This window comes from Taeniopygia guttata, chromosome W (genome assembly GCF_048771995.1).
Source record: "Taeniopygia guttata chromosome W, bTaeGut7.mat, whole genome shotgun sequence".
Classification (NCBI taxonomy): Eukaryota; Metazoa; Chordata; class Aves; order Passeriformes; family Estrildidae; genus Taeniopygia; species Taeniopygia guttata.
Window position 1 is genome coordinate 33,210,832 of NC_133064.1, and position 25,022 is coordinate 33,235,853.

The 25,022-nt window shown below is 43.4% G+C and overlaps 1 long non-coding RNA gene across 1 annotated transcript; it reads right to left on the reverse strand.

The window, feature by feature from the left end:
- Positions 1–7,335: 7,335 nt before the first annotated feature.
- Positions 7,336–12,841, reverse strand: LOC116806961 (uncharacterized). Its single transcript, XR_012053432.1, has 2 exons — positions 12,588–12,841; positions 7,336–8,819 (listed from the first exon to the last, which is right to left on the reverse strand). It is a non-coding gene; the product is annotated as an uncharacterized lncRNA (long non-coding RNA).
- Between the last annotated feature and the right edge of the window lie 12,181 nt (positions 12,842–25,022).

Sequence of the window (25,022 nt, forward strand, 5' to 3'; positions counted from 1 at the left end):
CTCTTTCTATCTAGAGGACGCCCCTTATAGGAACACAAGAAGTTCAGTTAGAAGGCAACATTCTCCGGACTCTTCCTCACAGCACGGGAGAAAGGCTATAGAAAAAGACTGGGATAAAGAAATTGGTCTATTTCCACTAAGAGAGGTCCCGATAGGAGGGGATGGAACTGAGTTTGTGAATGCTCCTTTGACTTCTTCTGGGGTCAGGAATTTTAAAAAGGAAATCAAAGGGATTTTGGAGGATCTCATAAGCACTGCTGAACAATTAGACCAATTTTTAAGTTCAAACATTTATACTTAGGAAAAAATGCGGTCAATAATAAAGATACTATTTTCTCCAGAAGAAAGGGAAATGATCAGAATTGCAGGCATAAAAGCCTGGAGTAAAGAAAATCCACAGCCCCCCCCCCCCCCCCCCCCCGGAGGACAAAATGCCAACTGCACCTCCTGAGTCCTGAGTGGGGTCAAAATGATGAGGAGGGGAGAAAACATATGAATGAGTATTGTAATTTGATTGTTGGGGAAATAGGGGGAGCAGCAACTCGAGGGCAAAGTGTTGAGGGGACTTTTGGGTCACAGCAGGGCGGGGGGAGGCTTCAGCTGAGTGGTTGGACAGACTTGGGAGAAATAGGAGGCAGTGTTCCAGAGTGGATCCTGAGACTGATGTGAAAAAGGCTTTGTTAAGGATTAACTTTGTGCTTGGCCAGATAATGGAAAAAATGGAAGATTGGCATGACAAATTATTAGATGATTTATTAAAAAACGCTCAGAAAGTCTGTGGCCAAAGCCAAACGAAAAGCAAAGATTGTGGCAGTCAACATGCAAGAAAACAACTGCAAGAAAACAATAAAAAACCCACAGGCACTACTCCTAGATATGACGGTGGTAAAGACAGGGGAACAGGAAAGAATAAAATCCCAATGCAATCAAAGTTTCAGGAACATTCTAAGAATGTCTGCTTTTACTGTAAGGGCGAAGGTCATTTTAGGAGAGATTGTCCTAAGAGGGTAGCAGATCTGAAAATGTTTAAAGAGATGGGCACCGAGGAAGAATAAGGATGTCAGAGGGTCTATTTTTTTGGGGACAAATACCATCTGGAGCCTGTGATAACTTTAAAAATGGGTCCCCAAGAAGAAGAATTGGAGTTTGTGGTAGACACAGGGGCAGAAAGAACCTGTCTGTTAAATATTCCAAAAGGTTATAGTGTAAGCAAAGATACTGTAAAAGTAACAGTGGCAAAAGGAGAGAGTTTCACAGTTCCTGTCATTAAAAATACCTTAAAGATGCCTTTTGGGCTTGCCCATTAGCCCAGGAGAGCCAAGATATCTTTGCCTTTGAATGGGAGGATCCACAGACTGGAAGAAAACAGCGATTAAGATAGACAAAACTATCACAGGGGTTTACTGAATCTCCAAACTTATTTGGACAAGCTTTAGAATACTGATTATCCAGTATGTGGATGGTCTTTTAGTTTCTGGGGAAGCTGAAGCTGAAGTTAGAGAGGCTACTATAAAGCTTTTGAATTTTCTTGGGGGAAAAGGATTAAGGGTATCAAAAGGGAAGCTGCAATTTGTAGAATCAGAGGTAAAATATCTTGGACACTTGATTAGTAAGAGTAGTCAGAAGCACAACCCAGACCAAAAAGCAAGAATTCTATCCCTTCCCCCTCCCTCTTCAAAGGGGGGAATCAGAAAACTACTCAGATTATTGGGATATTATAGATTGTGGATTGAAGGATATACACAGGCAGTAAAATTTTTGTATGAAAAAAATGACAGAGAGAGATGATATAAAATGGACCAAAGAAGATTATGAAAAACTAACAAAACTGAAGTTAAAACTGGCTTTAAGCTTACCTTCACTAGCAAAACCCTTTCATCTGTACGTAAATGTAGAAAAGGGGGTAGCTCATGGGGTTTTGGTTCAGGAGTGGGGAGGAGTAAAGAGACCAGTGGCTTATTTATCAAAGATGTTAGATCCAGTAAATCAAGGCTGGCAAGTGTGTATTCAAGCTGTGGCAGCTACTGCAATCCTAGTAGAGAAAAGCTGTAAACTGACTTTTGGAGATAAATTAATTGTGTGCACACCTCATGCAGTACGAAATTTCTTCCAATTTGCATTGGGATTTTTATCTTGAAATACATAACTTACTGTACTCTAGGATTGAAAAACTAGTTTACAGCTGGGACATAGCAAAACCTGCTATTAATTTGAGTCGAGGCAGGCTGTTCAATCAAGTGGTTCTCAGTGTGTAAAGTTAAACTAAAGGTAAAACCAGTGGCTTAGTAGGTCAATGAGAAACATTTTTCCCTCCAGACAGTCCTTTTTCATGCACCCAAATGTGTTTTTCTTCCTTAGTTTTTTTGTTTTGTTTGTTTATTAGTTTTTCTGGAAGTGCTAACTACTTGCAGTGTATCTAGAACATCAACTAAAGTTGTGCATACAAAACACTTGTGAAAAATAGGGCTCATTTTTTTTCCCAGAATGGGAGGTGGCTACATATAGAAAAGGGAACCTACAAAGCTAGATGAAGAAAAATTTTCAGTATATTCTAATGTAAGCTGTTAATTTTTTACTTTCAGCGTCACAGTGGGTGTGTGACACGCACATATGAAAAAGATGGTGGGGGAGATCTCTGCTTGCTATAGTTTCCTATTTCTTGAATGAGTTAAAGAGCTATGAAGCAGTTGTGAGTTCCTTGGGTAGATTATCCAGGACTTCAGGGAGAGCTTGGCCCTGATTCCGTCTGTGCTGCAGGTTGCCCTGCCACGTGGCAGCAGTGGCTTGCCTCTAGTGAGTTTGCAGGCAGGGTGCTTCACCACTGCAGTGCTCAGGTGCAGTTTCCTATTTTGACATTAAAGCTTAAATTCAAGACTGCCTCTTCCCATACAGAGTGAGAAAGGGAGAGAGAGAGAGCAAAGGGGAGAGTGAAATAAGCCCCCAAGGTCCCCTTACCCGTAGCTATCAAGAAGCTATCAAAAATTCGTCGCACAGAGATAAGAGCGAAAGGACCCATAAAGAGTTATTACCTCCTCATCGGAAAAGACATTCTTCCACCTTCTCTCCATCTTTATGGAACCACCAGGATTAAGGGGAAGAAGTTGACAAAAACCAGAAAAGCTTTTAATTTGCAAGGAATTTATGCATCATGTATGAGATGCAACAGGCTGTTGCTTTTAAGGTTATCCTTTGTTCACAAGGCATGCTTTTCTTGACTTAGTGTCCAAGAGCATCCGGACATCCGTAATTCTTTCCTTTATATTGTCTTGTAATTGTCCTAACTCTAAATTTTATTACTCTAATTGTATTATTATTTTTATAACCATTTTATTATTATTAAACTTTTAAAATTTTAAAAACCAAGTGATTGGCGTTTTTCAAAAAAAGAAAAAGGGTGAATAAAAGGGCTGCGAACAGGAGGAAGGGAGGAAAGAAAAAGATTGGGATCCTTTTGCAAGTGTTGCTGATACACGGTAATAACTCCACAACCAAGGGTTGTAAAGTAAGTACATATTTTATTCAGCGCCGGACACAGGGGGGCAAAATCCTCCCAAATCCTGTGTACCCCAGCTTCCCAAATCTCCGTATTTATTCACAAAAGTCATGCATATTCGATAGCGCCTATACATATTCAATAACTATCCCCACCCATTCTCCGCATAGTATGGAAATTAGCTGTGACTACGTAGTTCGTTCTTTTATTGAGTCAGTGGTCCCAAAAATGAGGCTGGGGTCTGGTGAGATGAAGCTGTTCTAGTCTTCCTCACCACTGAACTTTCGAACTTAGATGTCTTCGCATGTGCAGTCGACTTTTTGCTTCGCATTTTCAGCAAGCTCAGCAATTTCCATCAGAGGCCCCCCTTTTTCTTGTCAGCTCAGCACAATTTTGATAGGTAACAGATTTTCTTCAGGGGGTCCATAATGTACAGCATATGTTCATGCATCTATTGCTTAAATCATTCTAAATTACCTATTAACCCTTAAATCCCCTGTTTCAATCCCCTCTTTTCTAGAAAATAGTAAATTCTTTTACTTAATGCCAAACTCCCTTTTCTCCTTTTCTACGATATGCATCACTCAATGCCCTGCCATGTACTGCTGACAGCGAGGTTAACATTGCTATTTGTTGCAACATCCTCCAGTTCCAAATTAGCATTGCAACAGACAGAACCATGCTCATGCCAATCAGGATGAGTAACACAATGGTTGGATGAACTAATGCATTAAGGAACCCAGTCCCTGTTGGTGACCATCCAAATATTATATCCCACCATTGGTGAGATGTGTCTGTTTCAAGTCTCTTAAAGACTCTTTTTATGGCCTCTGTGTCATGATGTACGGTAATCAGAGTTTTCCTTCCCATCTCTCTACTTTCTTTGAGAATTCTTCTCAACTCTTCATGTTTTAATAGCTGTTTGACCAAAGTTAAATTCATCCCTATGGGCACGGGTGATATTTCTTGTACCGTAGTCAGATTTGCCTTTATATGCTGATGAGATATCACGGGTCCTCGATAAGAAAAGTCACAGCCCTCGATTCTGATAAAATTACAGATGCATAAATTGGATTGGGTTTCATTTATGATTAGCTCATCCACTGTTATTGAGGGGCATGAAGTCCTGAGACATACACAGCCCTGACCTACATACACAAGTGAAGTTGTTTGATTGATCAAGTGGACTTCAAAGTGACAAATGCTCTGCTCTGTATCCAAGCATCTTGATCAATATCTACATTCCTCTCACATATGAACCCTAGTTGTTTTCTCATGGTACACGATTCTATATGAATGGTTTTCCATTCCCCTTCAAACTTCCATGCCCACATCCCGTGTTCAGAAGAACATAAGATGGTTCCCTTATGGTTTAGTCCTAGGGCTACTATTGGGTATATCAGACTTACTGATGCATTGCGTATCGTTAGAACGAAGGCAGTTACCATGCTCATGACAGGATTATATGTGAAATTAACCAGGATCCACCATGATTGAAGTTCTCTCTCTAAATCAGAGGCATGATCCCAGACAATTTTGCAAATCTCAGCAGGGAATGTGCCTTCACTGCCTTCCCTAATGATTGAAGCAGCCACTGATTGCATCCATAATTGTGCTTGCACGCATCCAAGAGCCAGGGACATATTTTCGTTAGCTGTCCCCATGGCATTTACTATTAAGCCATGATCCTGTTCTTCTATGTCTTCCCATTCTGCTAAGATCTTAGACAATCTCCACTGACTTGTACCTAGTGCTAGTAGGGAAGATTGTAAGGGCTGTTGTAGTTTAACTACATCACTGCCAGTTGCAGTCAATTTGTTCATTATTACCTCTGAGTCTATTGTGTTCAGGATCCCCAGTCCTCTTCCTAGTATCCCCGTAAGTTCCCTTTTCTGCCTAAAAGTATCAGGCACCCACTTGTGCAGCCAAGTAATCCAATCCATAAAGGAAGTTCTAAGAAAGAGGGTGCATTCTGATCGAATGGCTGAAGCATTCACCTGCATTTCCATGTCTACTCGCTTCAGGGACCATTCTGGATTCAGTAATAATCTTTGGATCCCGACTTTTTTGACTGCATATGGTCCAATTTTAGTGATTATAGGCTGGACTACTTTCCCTGGGGTGGTTTGAACTTGAGTAGCTGTAGGTTCCTCCGGTCTCTGAGTTGACAAATTTGTTTCCTCATCCTTATCCTGAGGGTCAACACAATCATGAGTAATGTTATAATCCAACTGATTACCCTTAACTGCACACCCTTGTATTTCAAGTCTAAATGCAGCACAATCGGACAGGCAGGTTTTACAACATTCAGAATCAATTTGGAGTAGCTCCATAGGTTTTTGATGAGACCCATGATGTCCAATCTGAACAAACGCATATTCACAACCCCAAATGTTTCTACCTTCCCAGACCTTAGCATTTGTAACCTTCAACATTTGATTCAGCAATTTACGAGAGTGTGCGTCATAAGCTCTTCCTCGACAAACATACCTCCCAGCGATATGGTACATGTGTGGTTTTACATTAGTCTCAGCTACAGTCATGGCTACATTCATGAGGCACACAATTTTCCAAGCTAACATTTTTACCCAGAATCTATTCATCCTTCCCGAGTAAGTTTCAATTTCAGTTCATTATCACCTAGTGTCGCTTTCCAAGGGGCTCTAGAGGCATTCTTCACTCGTGAATGATGAATCCAAGCGTTCTGTTCTTTAATCTTAATTGCAGTGAATGTGGTAAGTAATACCTGAAATGGTCCTTCCCACTGTAGTTCCAAGGTTTTCTCTGCAAGAGACTTAACATAAACATAATCTTCAGGCTGTATGTTATGCACTGGCCCATCCAACCCCCTTCTCTGAGATCCAGCCACATGTTTTTCAAATTTTCTGAGCTGTTTACTCAGAGCTATCAAATAGGAGGTCATTGTTTCTTCCCCAATCTGAGTAGACATTCCCTTCGGTATCCCATACGGTCTCCCATAAAGCATTTCAAATGGGCTCGACTTTTCTTTAGTTCTTGGCTTAGTCCAAATTCGCAGCAATGCCAATGGGAGAGATTGGGGCAGGGCAAATTAGCTTCTTGCCCTAGCCTCACAATTTGTTGTTTAATTAAATGATTCATTTTCTCTACTTGACCACTTGACTGAGGATGGTAAGGGGTGCAGTTTATGCTCATATGGTGACTAACCTGCTGTACTATTTTTGAGATAAAGTGGGGTCCTCTGTCTGAGGATATTGTGGCTGGAACTCCAAAGAATGGTATTATCTCTTGCAATAGTATTTTGGTTACTTCCCGAGCTTTCGCAGTTCTAGTGGGGAAAGCTTCTGGCCACCCTGAAAAGGTATCTGTCAATACCAACAAATACCTATACCCCCCTTTTCTTGGGAGTTCTGTAAAATCAATTTGCCACTGCTGCCCAGGTCCGTGACCTCTTCCGATCTGGCCAAGTTTTGGTTTGGGAGTATTCTCAGGATTAGTCTGGAGGAAAAGATCACACTGCTGAGTCACTTGGATGATGGTGGTATACAAATTTCTGGCAGTAATTTTCTCAACTAGATAATGATACAGGGCATCCACTTCCCAGTGTGTCTTTCTGTGTTGTTCTCTTACTAGAGACCATAATATATGGGAGGGGATGACCAGTTTCCCTTCTGCAGTTGCAGCCCATCCTTCCTGGTTATATGTTCCCCCTTGTTCCTCAACGAATTCCTTATCTTTCTTGTTGTATGATGGCTTCCCTTCAGGAATTATCTGTCCATCTGGAATCAGGGAAGTTTCAGCTATTATCTCATCCTTTGCTGCTTCTTTTGACTCCCTATCCGCCAGTTCATTTCCTTCCTCCATTTCCGAGCTCACCTTTTGATGTGCCTTTATGTGCATAATTGCTATTTTCTCAGGCATTTGGACCACTTCCAGCAATCGCACTATATATTGTGCATTTTTAATGTTTTTCCCTTGGGAGTTTAACAATCCTCTTTCCTTCCAAATAGCCCTGTGTGCATGCACAACCCCAAATGCATATCTTGAGTCTGTATATATATTTATTTTCCTTCCTTTTGCCATTTCCAAGGCACGTGTCAAGGCAACTAGCTCAGCCTTCTGTGCAGAGGTTTTTGTAGGTAGAGGCCCCAATTCTATTACCTTCTTTCTGGTGGCAACTGCATACCCAGCATGTCGTTTCCCGCTGATGACGTAGCTGCTCCCATCGGTAAACCAAGTTTCCATGTAATTGAAAGGAGTGTCCTTTAAATCTGGGTGGCTGGAGTAGGTGGCTTCAATAGTCTCCAGACAGTCATGATGTACTGGCTCTCCTTGATTTCCACTAAGGAAAGAAGCTGGATTGACAATATTGGTTACCTCTATTTCTACATCATCTTGTTCTACCATGATAGCTTGGTATTTCAGAAACCTCTGTGGGGAAAGCCAGTGTCCCCCTTTCACTTCTAGCACTGCAGATACTGTGTGAGACATGAGTACAGTCATTTTCTGGTCCAGGGTAAACTTACATGCTTCTTGGATATTTATTACAACCGCTGCCACAGCTCTGAGACATCCTGGCCATCCCTTGGCCACTGCATCTAGCTGTTTGGAGAAGTAAGAACCGCCCTTCGATAGGGGCCTAAGTTCTGTACCAGTATTCCCAGGGAGATCCCCAGTTTTTCATGGGAAAACAGAAAGAATGTTTTACTCACGTCCAGAAGTCCTAGGGCTGGGGCTGACATAAGGGCTTCCTTCAGCTGGGAAAAGGCTCGAGTGGCCTCCTTGGTCCACTGGAGGTATTTATTCCCCTTTGCTATGAGTTCATATAAAGGTTTAACAAGTAACCCATAGTTGTAGATCCACAATCTACACCATCCTGTCATTCCCAAGAAGGTTCGCAGTTCCTTCATTGTCCGAGGTTGTGGGGTCTGGCATATTGCCTCTTTACGGTCTTGCCCCAGAGTCCGTTGTCCGGCACTAGCCTCGTACCCCAGGTAGATCACCTTTTGCTTTACCACCTGAGCCTTTTTCTTTGATACTCTGTACCCTTGTAGTCCCAAAAAGTTTAAGAGACTCACCCTCCAGGCCACACATGCCTCTTCTGTCCGAGTGGCTATTAGGAGATCGTCTATGTATTGCAGTAACTTTCCTTCTTCTGGTGGGGCTTCCCAAGCCTCTAAATCCTTTGCAAGTTGTTCCCCAAACAAGGTAGGGGAGTTTTTGAACCCCTGTGGAAGTCGTGTCCATGTGAGCTGGGTTTTGCGTCCACTTTTAGTTTCCCATTCAAATGCAAAGATTTTCTGACTGGCTTCATGGAGAGGAAGTCAAAAGAAGGCATCTTTCAAGTCTAAAACGGTAAACCAAGTTAGTTCAGGTGTTAAACATGTCAATAGGGTATATAGGTTTCCTACCACTGGATAAAGATCTTCAGTGATCTTATTAACAGCTCGTAAATCCTGCACCACCCGATATGATCCATCAGGTTTCCGAATAGGTAAAATGGGGGTATTAAAGTCAGATTGACATTCCTTTAATAATCCTTGCTGTAGAAAGTTTTCAATCACTGGCCTAATTCCTTCTCTGTCCTCTTTCCTCAAAGGATACTGCTTAATCCTGACTGGCTGTTTTCCTTCCTTAAGGTTAATTACTATAGGGGGTGCGTTTTTTGCTTTTCCTGGCACATTAGAGGCCCATACCCCAGGGAACACCTGATTAACAATTTCCTCACTGATTTCCCCTTCTACCTCAGTGACTGTTAGTATTAGACTCAATACCTCCACATATTGTTGATCATTTACCTCCAGAGCAATAGCTCCATCCTTAAAGCTAATAGTTGCTTGTAATTGTTCCAATAAATCCCTTCCTAAAGGAGCCTTTGGGGAATTAGGTAAATATAAAAATTTTTGGGCGCCCCATTGTTTCCCAAACTTGTACTTTAGGGGTTGACAAAAATAAGCCTTTTCAGATTGGCCAGTGGCTCCTTGTACCAAAATGTACTCTTTTCCCACGGGCACAAGGGTTTTATTTAATACTGAGTATGTTGATCCTGTATCGACTAGAAATTCTACCCTTTTCCCTTCTTCCCCCAGCTTCATAGTTATAACCAGGGGATCCTCTGGGGTAGGCTCTCCCGGTCCTCTTCAATCCTCCTAGACACTAGCAACCAACCCTCTTCCCTTGTCCCCTCTCCGTTTGGGGCATTCATTCTTCCATTGTCCAAACCCTCTACAAAATGCACATTGGTCTTTGCCCAGTCGGGCTGAACCCCCTGGGTTTCGCTGACCTTGTATTCCTCCCCCTTTTTCTGCTATTGCCACTGACATCAGTTTGCACACATTCTGTTTATATGCTTCCTCTCTATTCCTATACACTCTCCATGCCTCATCGACTAATTTTTCTAGGTTTCTCATATCAGGTCCTTTAAACTTCTGAAGTTTGCACCTAATATCTGTTGTTGATTGACCCAAAAATAAGTGTATTAATTGTTGAATGCCCACCTCTTCTCTAGGATTTACGGTTGTATAGCGACGCATCGCATCTCTTAACCGTTCCAAAAATTCAGATGGTGATTCAGAAGGACCCTGTTTAATATTATATAACTCTGACCAATTTATGGTTTAAGGAATTGCTTATTCCAGCCCTTTCGCTATCCATTCCTGGTATCTTTCTAATTTCTTCATGTCTTCTGGTCTGTTTCGTTTCCATTCTGGCTTCTGGAGGGGGAAATAGTCCTTTACCTCTGTGTTATAGTGAGATCATGGGCACCATGTGCCCCCCTTCCCCCAGGACCATGTGACTCTGAACAAGATAACCCCTGGACCCCTCCTTCCTGCCCCAATGGGGTTGGCGGAGAGACAGGAAAGCCCACCCTGTCCAAAACCTATATAGACCCCTGACATTTCCTGTTCCTTCTCTTTTGCCCCGCTCTCCACGTGTACATCACAGAATAAAGAGAGCTGTACCAGCATTATCCTGGGGTGAGAGCCTCTTTTGAATACCTATACCCCTCTCCTGATATTCCTCCCCTCACAGCCCCTTATCTCTGAGCTAGTCGGATTCTTTGGGGGCTGCGTGAGGGGGGGAGACACCTCTGTTTTCTGGTTCTTACAATATTCCTCTGCTAGACTTCCTGCAGCATTCAAAATTAACCGCTATTCTGTCTCAGTTAGTGACTCCAACAATAATTGCATATAGGACCAGTCTGGGTTGTGTTGTTTAATCATGTACTGCAAACGCTGTGCTGTAGCTTCTGAGTCATCACAATAGTTTTTAGCAACCTTTTGCCGTGATTCTAAATCGATACTTGAAAAGGGTGCTTTAACTATCACTGGCTCCCCATTTGGCCCTACTGCTTCGCTCAGAGGTGCTATTACTATCTGTTGTTGTCTAGTCTGAGATGCCACTGGACTGCTAGAGGGTGCCCTGCTGGGAGCTGATCTGCTACGGGATGCTCTGCTAAGTGTTGAGCTACTAAGGGCTGACCTACTAGGAGATGACCTGCTAAAGGATGCTCTGCTAGGTGATGAGCGGGCCTCTGGATCTGCATCCCTTTCTTCCTCTTCCTCCTCCTGTCTCTTAGGAGGGGGTGTCCATAAGTCTAATAGGTCTTGGTCCTGGGCCTCAGCTCAATATACCTTGTCCAATTTTATACACCTCTTCCCAATGCTACAGGCTGAGCAGCATCTCTTTAATTTCTCCTTCTTTCCTTTATTTTCTTTCTCTAGTGTCGCCCTGATTCTTGAGCTTTTCTAAAGCCTTCTGAGTTTACATTCTATTGGGAAACTTTCCCACACAGTTTCTGTAAATAACGTGTTGTTTTGCATTCCTTCATGGGGGTGGAGAGACTTGATGTACTAGTGGTTTGTCCAATGTCTTTGGAGAGGTGGCCCATTCACTCTCCAATCCACTGTCACCTTTGGAAAAGTATAAAAGTTGGAGTCAGAAAATAAACTTTCTCTTTTACCATGCAAAGTGGCAGGTGGCTCGCATTGTGCTTTCTCGTGTCCTATAGCGACACTCTAGTGATAGCACCAGGGGGTCACGGGACGCTCTAATCCTGCAATCTCTCTGCCATTCAGGATGATCTCGGAGGGAGAAGAATATATCGCAATACGAGACTTCACTCCACTTACCCTTCCTCCTCAAAAATAACATTAATTGCAGCAAAGTATCATAATCTAATGTCCCTGTGGGTGGCCACTTTACATCTTCATCTAGCCTGTATAAAGCCACCACTGATTACAGTATTTAATAAAGGTCGACTTATTTTCAGTACTTCCCGTCCCTGCAACTTCTTTCCAGTGTGCTATAATACAACCTAATGGGCTAGCTTTAGGAACCTCTATACTCCGCCCAGATCCCATTATCTCCTTCTTCGCGTCCTACTTTGCTCCTGTCCAAATTTTCCTCTCAAAACCTTACAGACACCCTCAATTGTTTCTCAAATGCAAATCAAAATTCTCACTCTGCCGCGATTATAATTTTTGACACAAGATGGCAGTGTCATGCCACCAATGAACTAAGATATGAACAACAAAGGAACTAACAGAAACTACAGTAAAACAATAAAAGGCAGCGATAAGACAACAATAAGGCAGAACACACCGACACGGCAGCAATTAGACACCAAAAAAGCAACAGAAACTGCAATGAAACAGCAACAAGGTTCTCCGCCGGCTTTTCTCACTATGCAAACACAAACACACTCAAACATCACTCCCCTTACAGACACGCCTCACTCATCCACTCACTCCCTCACTTTTCACCACTCTCCCAATATCCAACTTAAACACACTACCTTTTAGCTCTGATCACGTGATCAGGAATCCACTCGATCCACATCCTAGGATCACTCGTGGCTGTACTATCAGACAGTGAACTCCTCCACCAGCCCCCCTCCCTCCTCCTCCCTCCTCCCCGAGGCCAGTGGGGATGGAGGAATGGAGTGGGTCCTGCTGGTAGCAAACCCCCTTTCCCTGGCTGCCCGTCTCAGCCAGGAGCTTGCAAGCTTTCACCTTCCTAGGGAATGTTGCACACGGAAGGTCTTCCGCGATTTACCAACCCCCTTCGACCTTGCGTACCTACGTCTTACAATCCCCTTAAAGTTGATACGTACCATTTGACCCGTTTGCCAGTGACTCTTATCTGTAGCTGCAGTAAGCGAGCCAAGGTCAGATTCCTCCTCCGTGAAACTCCCGGTGCGTGCCTGGATTCCTCTGTTCTTAGCTCGATTCTTGCAGACAGACAGAAACCTCCTGCCTGGCTCGCCAAAATGATACACGATAATAACTCCACAACAAAGGGTTGTAAAGTAGGTACATATTTTATTCAGTGCTGGACACAGGGGGGCAAAATCCTCCCAAATCCTGTGTTCCCCAGCTTCCCAAAACCCCGTATTTATTCACAAAAGTCATGCATATTCTATAGCGCTTATACATATTCAATCACTATCCCCGCCCATTCTCTGCATGGTATGGAAATTAGCTGCGACTGCGTAGTTTGTTCTTTTATTGAGTCAGTGGTCCCAAAAATGAGGCTGGGGTCTGGTGAGATGAAGCTGTTGTAGTCTTCCTCACCACTGAACTTTCGAACTTAGATGTCTTCGCATGTGCAGTCGACTTTTTGCTTCGCATTTTCAGCAAGCTCAGCAATTTCCATCAGAGGCCCCCCTTTTTCTTGTCAGCTCAGCACAATTTTGATAGGTAACAGATTTTCTTCAGGGGGTCCATAATGTACAGCATATGTTCATGCATCTATTGCTTAAATCATTCTAAATTACCTATTAACCCTTAAATCCCCTGTTTCAACATCACCAGGGCTCTGGGAAGAGAACATTTCCCTTTTGGAGAAGTCTGGACTATATTCTTGAGAAGAAACAGGTGTTATAGGGGGATACAGGGTGGATGGTCCAATTTCAGGACCAGGATACTGTGGAGGTACAAGGGGATCTTGAAAAGGGTTAGTCGGACTCTTTGTCTGTCTCTGTATGCTTTTTTCCAATCCTAAAACCTGTTTTCGAGCTTGTAAAAATATTGGAATAAAGAAGCTTTATGGTCACCATTTTCGACTTTTAAAGTTAATATCTGTCCACTTTGGTCCCAAAATCAAATTGAATTCATATCTTGCACAGTAAAATTTTGTAATTCCTCTGTTAATCAACAGACAAAATGCAGTAGGAGCTTATTTGGGAATGCAACATTGGTTAAAATATTGTTAAGGTGTTTTAATGTACTCTTTTTTTGCACTGATAACTCAACTCAAGGCCCATTTTATAATCGTATCGGTGCAATATCTATCACCAGACGCTCAGCACAGCACGAGTTCAAATTCCCCGCTTGTAGAGAGCACAGGAATCGGGGGGGTGGGGGGGTGGGGGGGGGGGGTGAGGGGTCGGGAAGACGCGGTGCTTTTTCTCTTTTTTCTCAGTTCCCCATGGGCACGGGGGGTTACCCTGCCGCCCTGTTGGCATTAGAGTACCCGTCCCATGGTTTCCCCACCCTCTGGACGTGGGCTCCTCTCGGTAGGAGCCGCTCCGCAGAACACGGAGCTCTGATACACAAGTCCGCCCGTGTTGCAAGTTGTGTGCACAGGGTCCTAGCTTCCCCGTCCATAGCAGCTTCCACGGTCGCTCTGGTAACCCTTCCCCCTCCCAGCCAGGAGCGTTCCCGGGAAAAACACGAAACGAACGAGGGTTCTTACCAATCCTTTTGAACCGTGTGTCGTGCATGGAAGCGTCTGGGGTCCCAGCTCCAGCCAGCTCACCTGGGGCACTCAGATGAGGTCCCGACTCACCCCCGTCACTCAAAGCCACCCAAAAGCAGCTAATAAGCAACAGGGTATTTGAACTTCCCAAAGAGCTATTGGGACCCTTAAAATAAGGGCTCCAGCTCCTGCATGGGCTTTTAGCAAACCCATGTTGGGGGCCAACCAACACGCCTATCCTTTACAGCCCCCAAATCACCAGGCTAGCCCAGATATGCGGGGGCCTTGAGGGAAGGCGGGTCAGGAGTTGGCCAAAGATTCCAAAGAGGCTTCAATTCCCATGATGTGGTTGTCCAAGCTGCTTATTCCATGAGATGAAGGGGGAAAAGAGAGAGAACCAGGAAGGGACAGGGCCTTATCTAGGCTCAGGACAGGGAGGGCTCTTTGGCCCTCCGCCAACCCCATTGGGGCAGGAAGGAGGGGATCATACTATCAGATCCCAGTTACAGGGGTCCCAGTGAAGGGGAAACCCATTGCCCAAGAGAAATGCAACACTTCTGTTCCAATAGTATAATACAATCTACCTTTCTCCAGAAAATAAAGTTAGATTTCAAATCAACCATCACTATGACATATACTTTCATTCATTCACACTCACTTTTATTTCTTTAATATGTCACTCATTCTCACTCACAAGACAACAAAGTACCTTTTACTTTCAAGTCACTTGTTAATATTCACCCATGGGTTTTTTAAAATCTCAAATATTGTTGGCCAAACCCAGGTGCTCTTGGATCCCAAACTTCCAAGCCTCTAGTGTTTTCTACTCTCAACCCGGCAGCTTTCAAGTCCGGGTGCTCTCAAGTTCTATACTTCCCGTCTTGTGTGGTTTTGACCCTCAACCTGACAAAATTTTAGCCCCCCCCCCCCCCCCTTTTTATCCTGTTTTCCCAGTGGATTGTGCCAGGAAAACCCTCGGCTCCCTTCCTCCAAGGGGTTCAACCCCTCCCTGGGACCCTGTCCCAGTTACCCCAGGTGGTCTCTGTTATAGATGCATATTATATGATTGTGTCTTTGCAAATATTAAAATGAATACTATATGTGCTATGTTGGAAAGTTATGCTGTATTATTCTCTTTTAAGTAGTGTGGTAAATATAGTTTTTAGGCTATAAAATAATGCTAAAATAGAAACTATATGATGTAAAATACTTCTTGTAACTAGCTCAAGGAATAGATAAGCCAACCAAAAAATTCTTCTCATACAGATTCCAGCAACAAGACACCAAAATCCAGAGAAGAATTATTGCCTCCTTATCAGGACTGTTCAGACTTCTTCCAGACTTCTAAGATCCAGGAAATTGATTTACAAGACGAAAGGGGGGGGGGGGGGGAGGCAGAAATTAAGCAGAGGACAGTCTTTGTTTGAAAATAATGTTTGCATCATGTATGAGATATATGAATATGCAATAGGCTATTGCTTTTAATCCTTTGTTAGTGCAGTGTGTTTCTGTGGCACCCGGATGTCTGTAATTCTTTACTTTTTATTGTTCTTTATTGTCCTAATTCTGATTGTCCAAATTCTTATTGCTCTAATTCTTACTACTATTTTTATAACTATTTTTTAACTATTAAACTTTTAAAATTTTAAAACAAGTGATTGTCATTTTTCACAGTCTTTCTCACTCCTTTTATCTTTTGCTTTGTCTCCTCGCTGGCTGTTTTTCTCATGAAAGAATGGAAACACAGCCCTCTGAAACCCCTCACTCACTTCGCAGCTCTGGAATAACCAGCCTGCATCTCATTCATACACATTCATGCTCTGTATTTGCCCCCCACAAGAAAACTTTACCAATCCTCTTTTTTTCTTTGGGTCTACCTGAAACCTCCAATCCACGCCAGAAGAAGCGGAGCAAGGGTGCCGAACTTGGGTGGGGTGCTCCCCCTGTGCTGTGTCCCCGGGGATGTCTGAGGCGAAATGTTAAACATGAACGAGCTCCCTAATTGTGAAAAGCAAGGTTCACTTTCCTGGTAAAATTTAAAACGTTTAATAAAAAAACTTTAAGAGAAAGAACTAAAGCAAAGGGTTAAAAACAGCCGGGGGGGGGTGGGGGGGGTGGGGGGGGTGGGTTGCACCACACTGTTATCTTCCGAGATACCCCTTAAATACCTTTCCCCTTACATCAGCCTGTTGCATATTCATGCATAGTAAACTTTCCCCCCAAACTAGTTTGCATGTTCCAAGAACTGTTTAGCATTTCTTCTGTAAGATTGATCCCTGGGCCTTTGTGGCTAGCTCTGGATCCCCGGCCCCTCTCAATCTCACAAGGACAAAAGTAAAAGACAAGAGGTGCTCTTTCCTCTTGGAACCAGAGTCCCAGTTTATTCTGGATAGGACCCTCCTGGGAAAGAAGGCGGTGTCTCAGAGGGGCAAGAGCAGGAATGCCTGATGGGGGGAGATTTTAAACCTGGGGAAATGGGGGGGGGGGGGGAAGCAAAGGAAACGGGGCCACAGCCAATGGGATACAAGTGATGGGAGGAGCGAGGGGAGGAAGTAACCATGGCTAAGACCACCACCACAAGGCTCGGGGGGGCGGGGGGGGGGGGAGAGAGAGGGAGAGATATGGAACAAACCACCTGGTGCTGAAACATAGTGAAAATTTAGCAGGGTAGAAATCCATTTGGATTTAGGTGAAATATGCCACTTTGAGCTTGCTAGCATAAGTAAAATATGCTGTTTAGTCTGGTAACTCTGCAGCACTAGTAAAACTGCCCCAGCTGAGGAGAAAGAATGCAAATTTCCAAGCTGAAAAGAGAGGCTCCATGAAATTTGAAACAGACAGGGCAAGGTGACCCAGGAGTTCTTTCTGTACTTTCTGATAAAACACTGGCTACAAGTGTAACTAGCTGTAAGTGTAAAAAGGGATCAGGAGTTCTCAGGGGCAGACATGTCCTTTGAAGGGGAACATTCCCCACATGCGTCCCAGCACTGTAATAAACATACTGTCCCTACAAATCTTTATAGGAATTGTGGGGTTTTGATTTTTCATCCGTGCTTCAGTGCAACACAATAATCTTCTTCTTGGGTCCATGTCGTGGTTTAGGGCAAATTTGGGAGAAAACCTCTTGAAGGAGCCCCCAAAAAGCAAACCCCCCCCCCCCCCCCGTTGCAGAATTTTTGAGAGAAAGAGGGCATGAATTGTGAAAGTTGAGCTACTCCAGGCTAGGCCTCAGATTGAGGCCTGGTGTGGCCTTCAAAGCCTCTGACGCAGTTAGAAATTCAGGGTTGTGGCGCAGGTAGAAAATAGTCTTAAGGTATTGTGGGGACCACGGGGTGTGAGCTAGTATAGGTTTTATGGTGTACAGTGTAGGCCGTTTTAAGGAAAAGGTAAACAATGTTAGCCTACCAATCAGAGTGTCTTTGTTTCTGTAAACTATGTAGAAGCTTATATAAACTACCGCCTGATTTTGAATAAACGGAGAACGTTGCATTAATCATATTGATTGGATGTGCGTTTGTCTTGTCCAGTTTCCCGTTTTCCTGAGGTTCCCTGGCTTTACCCCCCCCCCCAGGTTTGGGAAGAATTTCCTCGGAGAGAAGTGGAAAAGAACCTGTTTATTTAACAAGCAAAACACTCCCCAGCACCAAAAAAAGAACAACACCCGATGACAAAAACTCTTTTACCACTCTGAAGAGATGACAAATCCAGAAAGTCTCTCCTGGGAGTGGTCGCCCGGGTCTGGGCACTGGAGATTGGTCTCTGGCACTGGGGCTGGCTGCTGCAGATCACAAAATGCAGGGTCTCAGCGTTTCCCAGGTCCCAGTTAGGAGCAGGTTGGAATGGTATTCAGGAAAGGGAAAGAAAAAAAACTAGTCCAGGGAAAAATTTGGACTGCTTAGCTAAACTAACTAATAAGAAAAAGCAAAGGCAAAAGCAAAAGCAGGAGCAAGAGCAAGCAAGCAGGCCAGCAAGCAAGCAAGCAAACAAGCACTAGCACTAGCCTCTCCTAGACAACAGACCATGGGGGGAGGTGAGCCGGCTGATAACAAGACAAAACAAACCTTCACTTTCAGAGTCAGTCCTGAAAGCATAGAACATAATATGAAGCATGAGCAGAACACACGATTGGGGATACAAGCACCATAACGTCACCCTAGGACAGTCCACCTTTGTAGAGCATGCGTTTTCCTTGGTTGTGGTTTTAGTCCTTTTTTATCACCTCTGGTTTTTGGGCCTTGGTTCACACTGTCTTCAGACAGTGAGTGCTGATAGCATATCTGTAGCAGGTGTCCGCATCCTATGTTCATTGGATGTTATCCCATCCAAGCAGGCATTTTAACACAAGCATACATATTCAGCTATTTCACTAAGCTTAATTAACAGCAGAAATAAAAACTATATCTTTATAACAAAGTTACTTTAACATCACACATATAAAATTAATTGTAATATTTGCAAAAATTCAATATTATAATATGGATCTATAACATGTTTCAATTCTTTCTGGAGTACTATGTTATCATAAGACTTGCTTTTCCAGGCCCAGGATAGTGTTCCAGGCAGAGACATTGGACACAGGATGTTTCCAGCCATCTAGTGGTTGCTTCCACCATCATGAACATGGGGGAGCATTATATAGTCAATCTGCCAGGCCTCCCCATTCTTATATTTCAGCTGATAAGAAACATGGGTGCTAATGTCTTTACAAACAACTCAATGGGTGAGAGTCTTTAGGAGAAATGAGTGTTTATGTCTTTGAAATGGATCTTAATGTCTCTACCAACCTCAAGCTGCACAAGTTTCTTACAGAATACAGACAGTTTGACTCCTGAACTTTGGGGTAACAGACAAATGGGTCCACACAGCCTATTGCAGAGCCCATGTCGTGGTTTGACACGGAAAAAGAATTTTTCCGGAAGGAAGAGGTCAATTTGGACATTGACCAATTGAAGGTAGATACGCCTCTGAGAACACAGAGGGGTTAAAAGCAGAATTCCCAGGAGAACTCGCTCTCTTGGGTTCCGGTCAGCGGTCAGTGCAGGACTCTCCCCTGACCGGCCACGAGCTGGGTGGGGGAGGGGAGAAGCCATGTGGCCTTCGGAGGTAGGCCCAAGGGTGGAGGGACTGGAACCGGGCTGGCCCCCTGCAGATGGAAGGGCGGAGTAAAATCTGGGATGTCTCCATTCCCCCCAGAGTGTCTGTCTCCCAAGAGAGAAAAAGAGACGGCGGTGGTTTTGTCAGCAGTTCACCGCGGGGAAGGAGAAGAGCGGGGGAGCCGCAAGGTGCCCAGCCGGGCTGTGGGAGCTGGAGCCTGGGCAGCAAGCCATCTCTGGGAGTCGGGACTTTTAACCCTTCCTGAGAAATGAAAGCTTTGTGAAATTTTTCTCCTCCTTGGTTTGAAAAGAGAGGAAGAGAGACAACCTGGGACCTGGGATGTTGGAAGGAGAAATTCTAGGTGGGAGGAGATGATAGAGTGGCTTTTTGGCTGGACTTTTTCTTGGTAGCCACAGATTGAACTGATCTTCTCCTCCAAGAGAGACTGTATTTTAGGAGGATGCTGGTGAGCCAAAGAGACCTGCTTCAGCTGGGAAAAGACAGAAGTGGAGCGAACAGAGAAAAGTTAACAAGCTTTGTGGTGGTGCCCCCTGTCTTCGCAGAGGAAGAAGAGAAGATCTCTGTTCTTGGACCTTGGGCCCCAGGGGAAAATGGGGGGGACTGTTGGTCCCAAAAATGAAAAACTGAACTGTTGTTTTTTTCCCATCTTGGCAGGGCATCCTTGAAAGGAAAAAATCCTAAAAGCAGTCTGTCCATCCATGCATTGGTGGTGAGAGCACTGTGCATGGAAAGGAGAGGGTCACCACTGGCAAACTTTTTTCTCCGGGCGGTGCCATGTGGTGACATGGAAGCACAGGATGAAGCAGCTGTGTGTTGGTGAGAGAGTCGCGGGAGACAAGCCTCATGCTGTCATGATCAACAAGTCTCAGTTTATTGGAGTCGATTACAGTTTCTTTATACAAGCACTAATTAGTTCATACATATTGCAAAAGCGAAGCTCAGGATTGGTTACCTTTCTATTAACACATATATCTCTTTGCGATAAGCCTTGCAGTTACTGTTTCTTTATACTTGATTACTTTTCTGCATACTAAGCAATATTTCATTTTTAACGAGACACTTGTATGCTCAAGGTTGTTAGGAGATATCTGTTTCTCAAGGTTGTTAGGAGACATCTGTTTCTCAAGGGCATAGTTTTCATGCTACAAGTCACGTATTCTCACACTCTCATCAACTTAACTCTTTTGTGTCCCTTGCTGCGCAGCTATTCTTCAGCTAAACTCTCGACAGCTGTGTTTCTTGGGGGGTGTGTGGCACAAGAAAGACTCTTCTCTCCTTGCAGATGGACTGGGTGTTGATTATCTGGAGGGTGGAAACCTGATTGGGGTCCAGATTGTGTCTCACTGTGGTTTGTTGGAGTTGGGTGGTGGGAGGAGGAATGCTTTGGAAGGTTTTCATTTTGAATTGTGTGTGTTTCTTTTTTTCCCTCTCTTTTATAGTAGCATAGTGGTAGTAGTTTAATAAAGTTTTTTTTCTTGTTATTAAGCTTGGGCCTGCTTTGCTCTGTTCTCGATCATATTTCACAGCATTCAGTTGAGAGATTGCATTTTCATGGTAGGCACTGGCATCGTGCCAGTGTCAAACCATGACAGCCCAGAGAGCCTGAACTTCTGGTGGACCCACAGAACCCAGACAGCTTGAACTTCTGAACTTTGGGGGAAAATGACGATACATGTTCAAGGGGGAATATGTGGTAGGCAGCTCAGGAAGGCTGTACCTTCCTACTACGTCAGCCAATAGGGAAAGGAAGAGGGCAACATGCGGCCGGGAATTTAGGGTAAAAGAAGGCTGCACCCTCCAAAACCTTGAGAGATAAAACCCTGTGGGCATGTGCTACAGTGGACTCTCCCTTTATCTGAATAAAGTTGCAGGACTCCTCTGTCTCCTTTATGGGCAATGGCTTTTCATAGCATGATTTTCTGCACACAGCCATTGTCCTCCATACCAGTGAGGCTTTAACTGCTTGGGCTGCTTAATTGCAGCACGTTTCACGTTCATGGATGTCTTGGTTGAAGACAATTTAAAGGAGAACACTCTGGAATTAGTTGCTTCCCTTTTGATGCCCAAAACTAGGCAAAAAAACCCACAAACCTCTATAGTCAGATGGCTATAAAGCAAGTATTTGTTTATTCAGCACTGGGAGTGATGGGGATTGCTCTGTCACAATCTCACTTGTGAAAAACACCATTCACTTTTGTTAAAATTGTAAAAGTTTAATAGTAATGAAAATAGCAGTAAAAATAGTAATAAAAATTAGGACAATAAGAGACAACAAGAAGCAAAGAATTACGGACGTCTGGGTGCCTTGCACTGCCACAAAGCACACCTTGCTAACAAAAGATTACTCCTTAAAAACAATAGCCTATTGTATATTCCTGTATCTTATATATGGTTCAAACATTCCTTTCACACTAGGGTGTTTCTGCTTAATTTCAGCTCCCCCCCCCCCCCATCTTGTAAATCAATTTTCTTGGTTCCTCGAAGTCTGAGCTTTCCCAATAAGGAGGCAATAATTCTTTCTCTTGGTGTCTGTTGCTGTTATCTCTATCCAGAGACGATAATGTGAAGAATTTCTTGATTATCTTTTCCATTCCCTGAGCTCGTTACCAAAAGTATCTTACATCACATCGTTTCTATTTTAATATTATGCTGTAGCCTAAAAACTATATTTACCACCCTACCTAAAAGAGATTATTACAGCATAACTTTCCAGCATAACACATATAGTATTCATTTTAACATTTGTGAAGAGCCAATCATATCATATGCATTTTTCACATCACTCTTCTCTAGCTTATGGTTGCATTTTAAAAGTCCTTCTGTGCAGCATCACGATTACAATATATCATTAGCATACTCACATTTGCATAAAGCTGTGTCATGGTTATATAACAGTTGTTTTTGCACATGCACAAGTTCCTTTTGTGGTGGTCGCCAGTCTTCTGGTGGTCTTTTGATGAAGACTTTTGTAGTCTTCTTCACATTTGAACTTTTTACCTCTGTCTTCAAAGCATGCCCTGTGCTCTTGTTTTTCAGTCTATTTTTAGATAACTTTTCATTTTGCAAGTTCTGTTAAAAGTTGCCTATCTTTGCTCGCATGTTATCTCTCTTGCTCTGCCTTCTTGGTTGCTTTGCCTGCATATTTACAGTATCTTGTGACAATATTAGTTGTGGTTAACCTTTTGTTGCATATCACCTAGGTTTCACTTTATAGGTTCAGCCAATCCCTTTCCACGAATAAGGAATGAATACAAATAGATTTATGTGGAAAAAAACCAGTTTACTAACAAATGGAACAGCAGCAGGCAAAAAATAACAGTAAATAACTGCTAGATACAAAATTGCTAAATATAATGAACCCCACTGAAAGGAATGAGAAGGAGGAGTCTTTACAAACAAACTGTGGGCCTGCTGGTAGATAAAGCCAGATACTGAGAGGTGAAAGGGTGTGTGAGAGATGACCACTCACTTTAAAATTTGAAAGGTTTATTAAACCTCAACAAGAACAACAAAGGACTGAATAAGGAAAAAAGAACAGCACTGGGAACACGGCCGACTGCCAGAGGCTCATCCACAAAATGGTGGCTCCGCCTTTTATACCCCTGGTATTGCATCAGCCAACCCTGGCCCCTCCCAAAGCCTGCCAGTCAACTCTTCTTTGCCATCCATTCATGAAGACCTTCTTGCAACTTGATTGGAGGTGAGTTGTCTTCACGCCAAGACTCCCCAGCAACAAGCTTTCCCCATTACCAACTGCCCTATGCAAGGGGCACATGTACATGCCCTCTCTCCACATGTCCCTGACAACCAAGGCTGTCCGGTGGCAACAATACAGAGGGGGGAAAGGGGACTATGGGGAGAACAGAGGGTGCCCAAACAACAAACTGCAATAACATAACCATATACCAACAAAACTTCTTTTAACATACATGTGGCCGCAGTTCTCAGGCTACAGAGAGTAGCATACAACTTTCCCAGGCATTGTCCTAGGGAAGGCTGTGAGAAGACCAGAGAAAAGAATGATAGACAATTCTTATCTTCACTTGCTGCACCTGTTGTTGTGAGCATGTTTACCAAAGGGTGATTTCTTAATTAGCCAATGGTGATAGTGTTTGGATTTCAAGGACCAATCTGGTCTGACTGTATCAGACTGTCTGTAAGGGCAATGATTTTTTCTTAATAAGTATAGTATAGTATAGTATAGTATAGTGTAGTATAGTATAGTAGAATAAAGTGATTGATCAGCCTTCTGGAATCATGGAGTCAATGCTAATTATTACCATGATGGGGACACCATGCCACGATACATCCACACAATATTCATCCCTTAACTGCGAGAGCCAATCATCATTAGCCATCTATAACATATGGAACCATAAAGTCCATAGTAATTCCACTAATTTATACAGACTGTTACTCACTGAAGGTTGTGCTAAATCCTTGGACTTAGGGAAAAATAACAGAGACATAAAGAAAAAGAAAGGGGGGGGGGGTGAACATTGTGAGAAAAAACTGCTCACTTTTAAAATTTCAAAGGTTCATTAAACCTTTACAAAAATACAACAAAAGTACTAAATACGGAAAAATTACAGTGCTGGGAGCCCCCGTGACTATCAGCCACGTGCTCATCTTCAAAATGGATGCTCTGCCTTTTATATCTCTAGCCCCCCTAAAGTCTTGTCAGTCGACTCCTTCCTTGCCATCTAGTGGTGGAGATCACTTTCCTACATCTTGATTGGAGGTCAGGTATTACTATAGTAACAAGCCAACCCTCCCTAAATGCCCCGACTACCAAGGCCATCCTGTGATAGCAATGCAAGGGGGAGGACATATTACAGTAACATAACTATACATCTACAAAACTTCTCTTAGCATACATATAATGTGTCAGGGTCACTTGGCAAGACCCCAACAGTGTGAAAGTCCTTTTTTTCCCTAGCCCGGCCACTCAAGAAAAGCTCTGGAATGCGTGAAGCTGAGTTTTCAAGGTTGTTTATTTTTTCTTATCTGTAATAGTTTCTGACCTGCCGAGGTCTAGCTAGCACAGAAGCCATGGCAGTCTCCTCTCAGCCCCAGAAGGCTCCCACATTATATACCCAAAATTACGTGTACCATGTTTACAGTTCCTGTACCAATACCTAAAATCTACATTGGATAGTGTGTCCCTATCCTAAACCAATAGAAAAGTGTCACCATCACACCGAGACATGGAGGACAAGAAGAAGGAAGAAGCTAGGGCACACCCAGATTCCTCCATCTTGTACCCCTGAATTTCATTCTAAAAAATCCCCAAATTCTACTTTTCCACCCTGTGTCAATTTCTCTATTACACTATTCTCACCCTTTTTGCTTGTAATTCCTCGTATAAGGTTGGCAGCTTTTCCATGGGCTAAAATTGAAGCCACAGGTGTTTTTGATTTGCTGCCAAGGTTCCTGGGCTCTTTACCAGGGTCTAGAGAGATGCTCTGGACTCCGACAATTCACCCCGTAATTGTGAGAGCCAACCATCTCATTACTCATCCAGAACAACATTAGAAGGAGGTCTGTATTAGGTGATTCAGGAAGTCTGTACCTCTCAAATACCTCAGCCAATGGGGAAAGAGAGAGGGAAATGTGTCCTGGAAATTAGGATAAAAAGGAGGCTGCTGAAGCAGTAAGCAGAATAAATAGACTCCACAACCTGGAGTAGTTATGAAGTGGGTATGTATTGCCAACACCAGACACTTGTAAGATA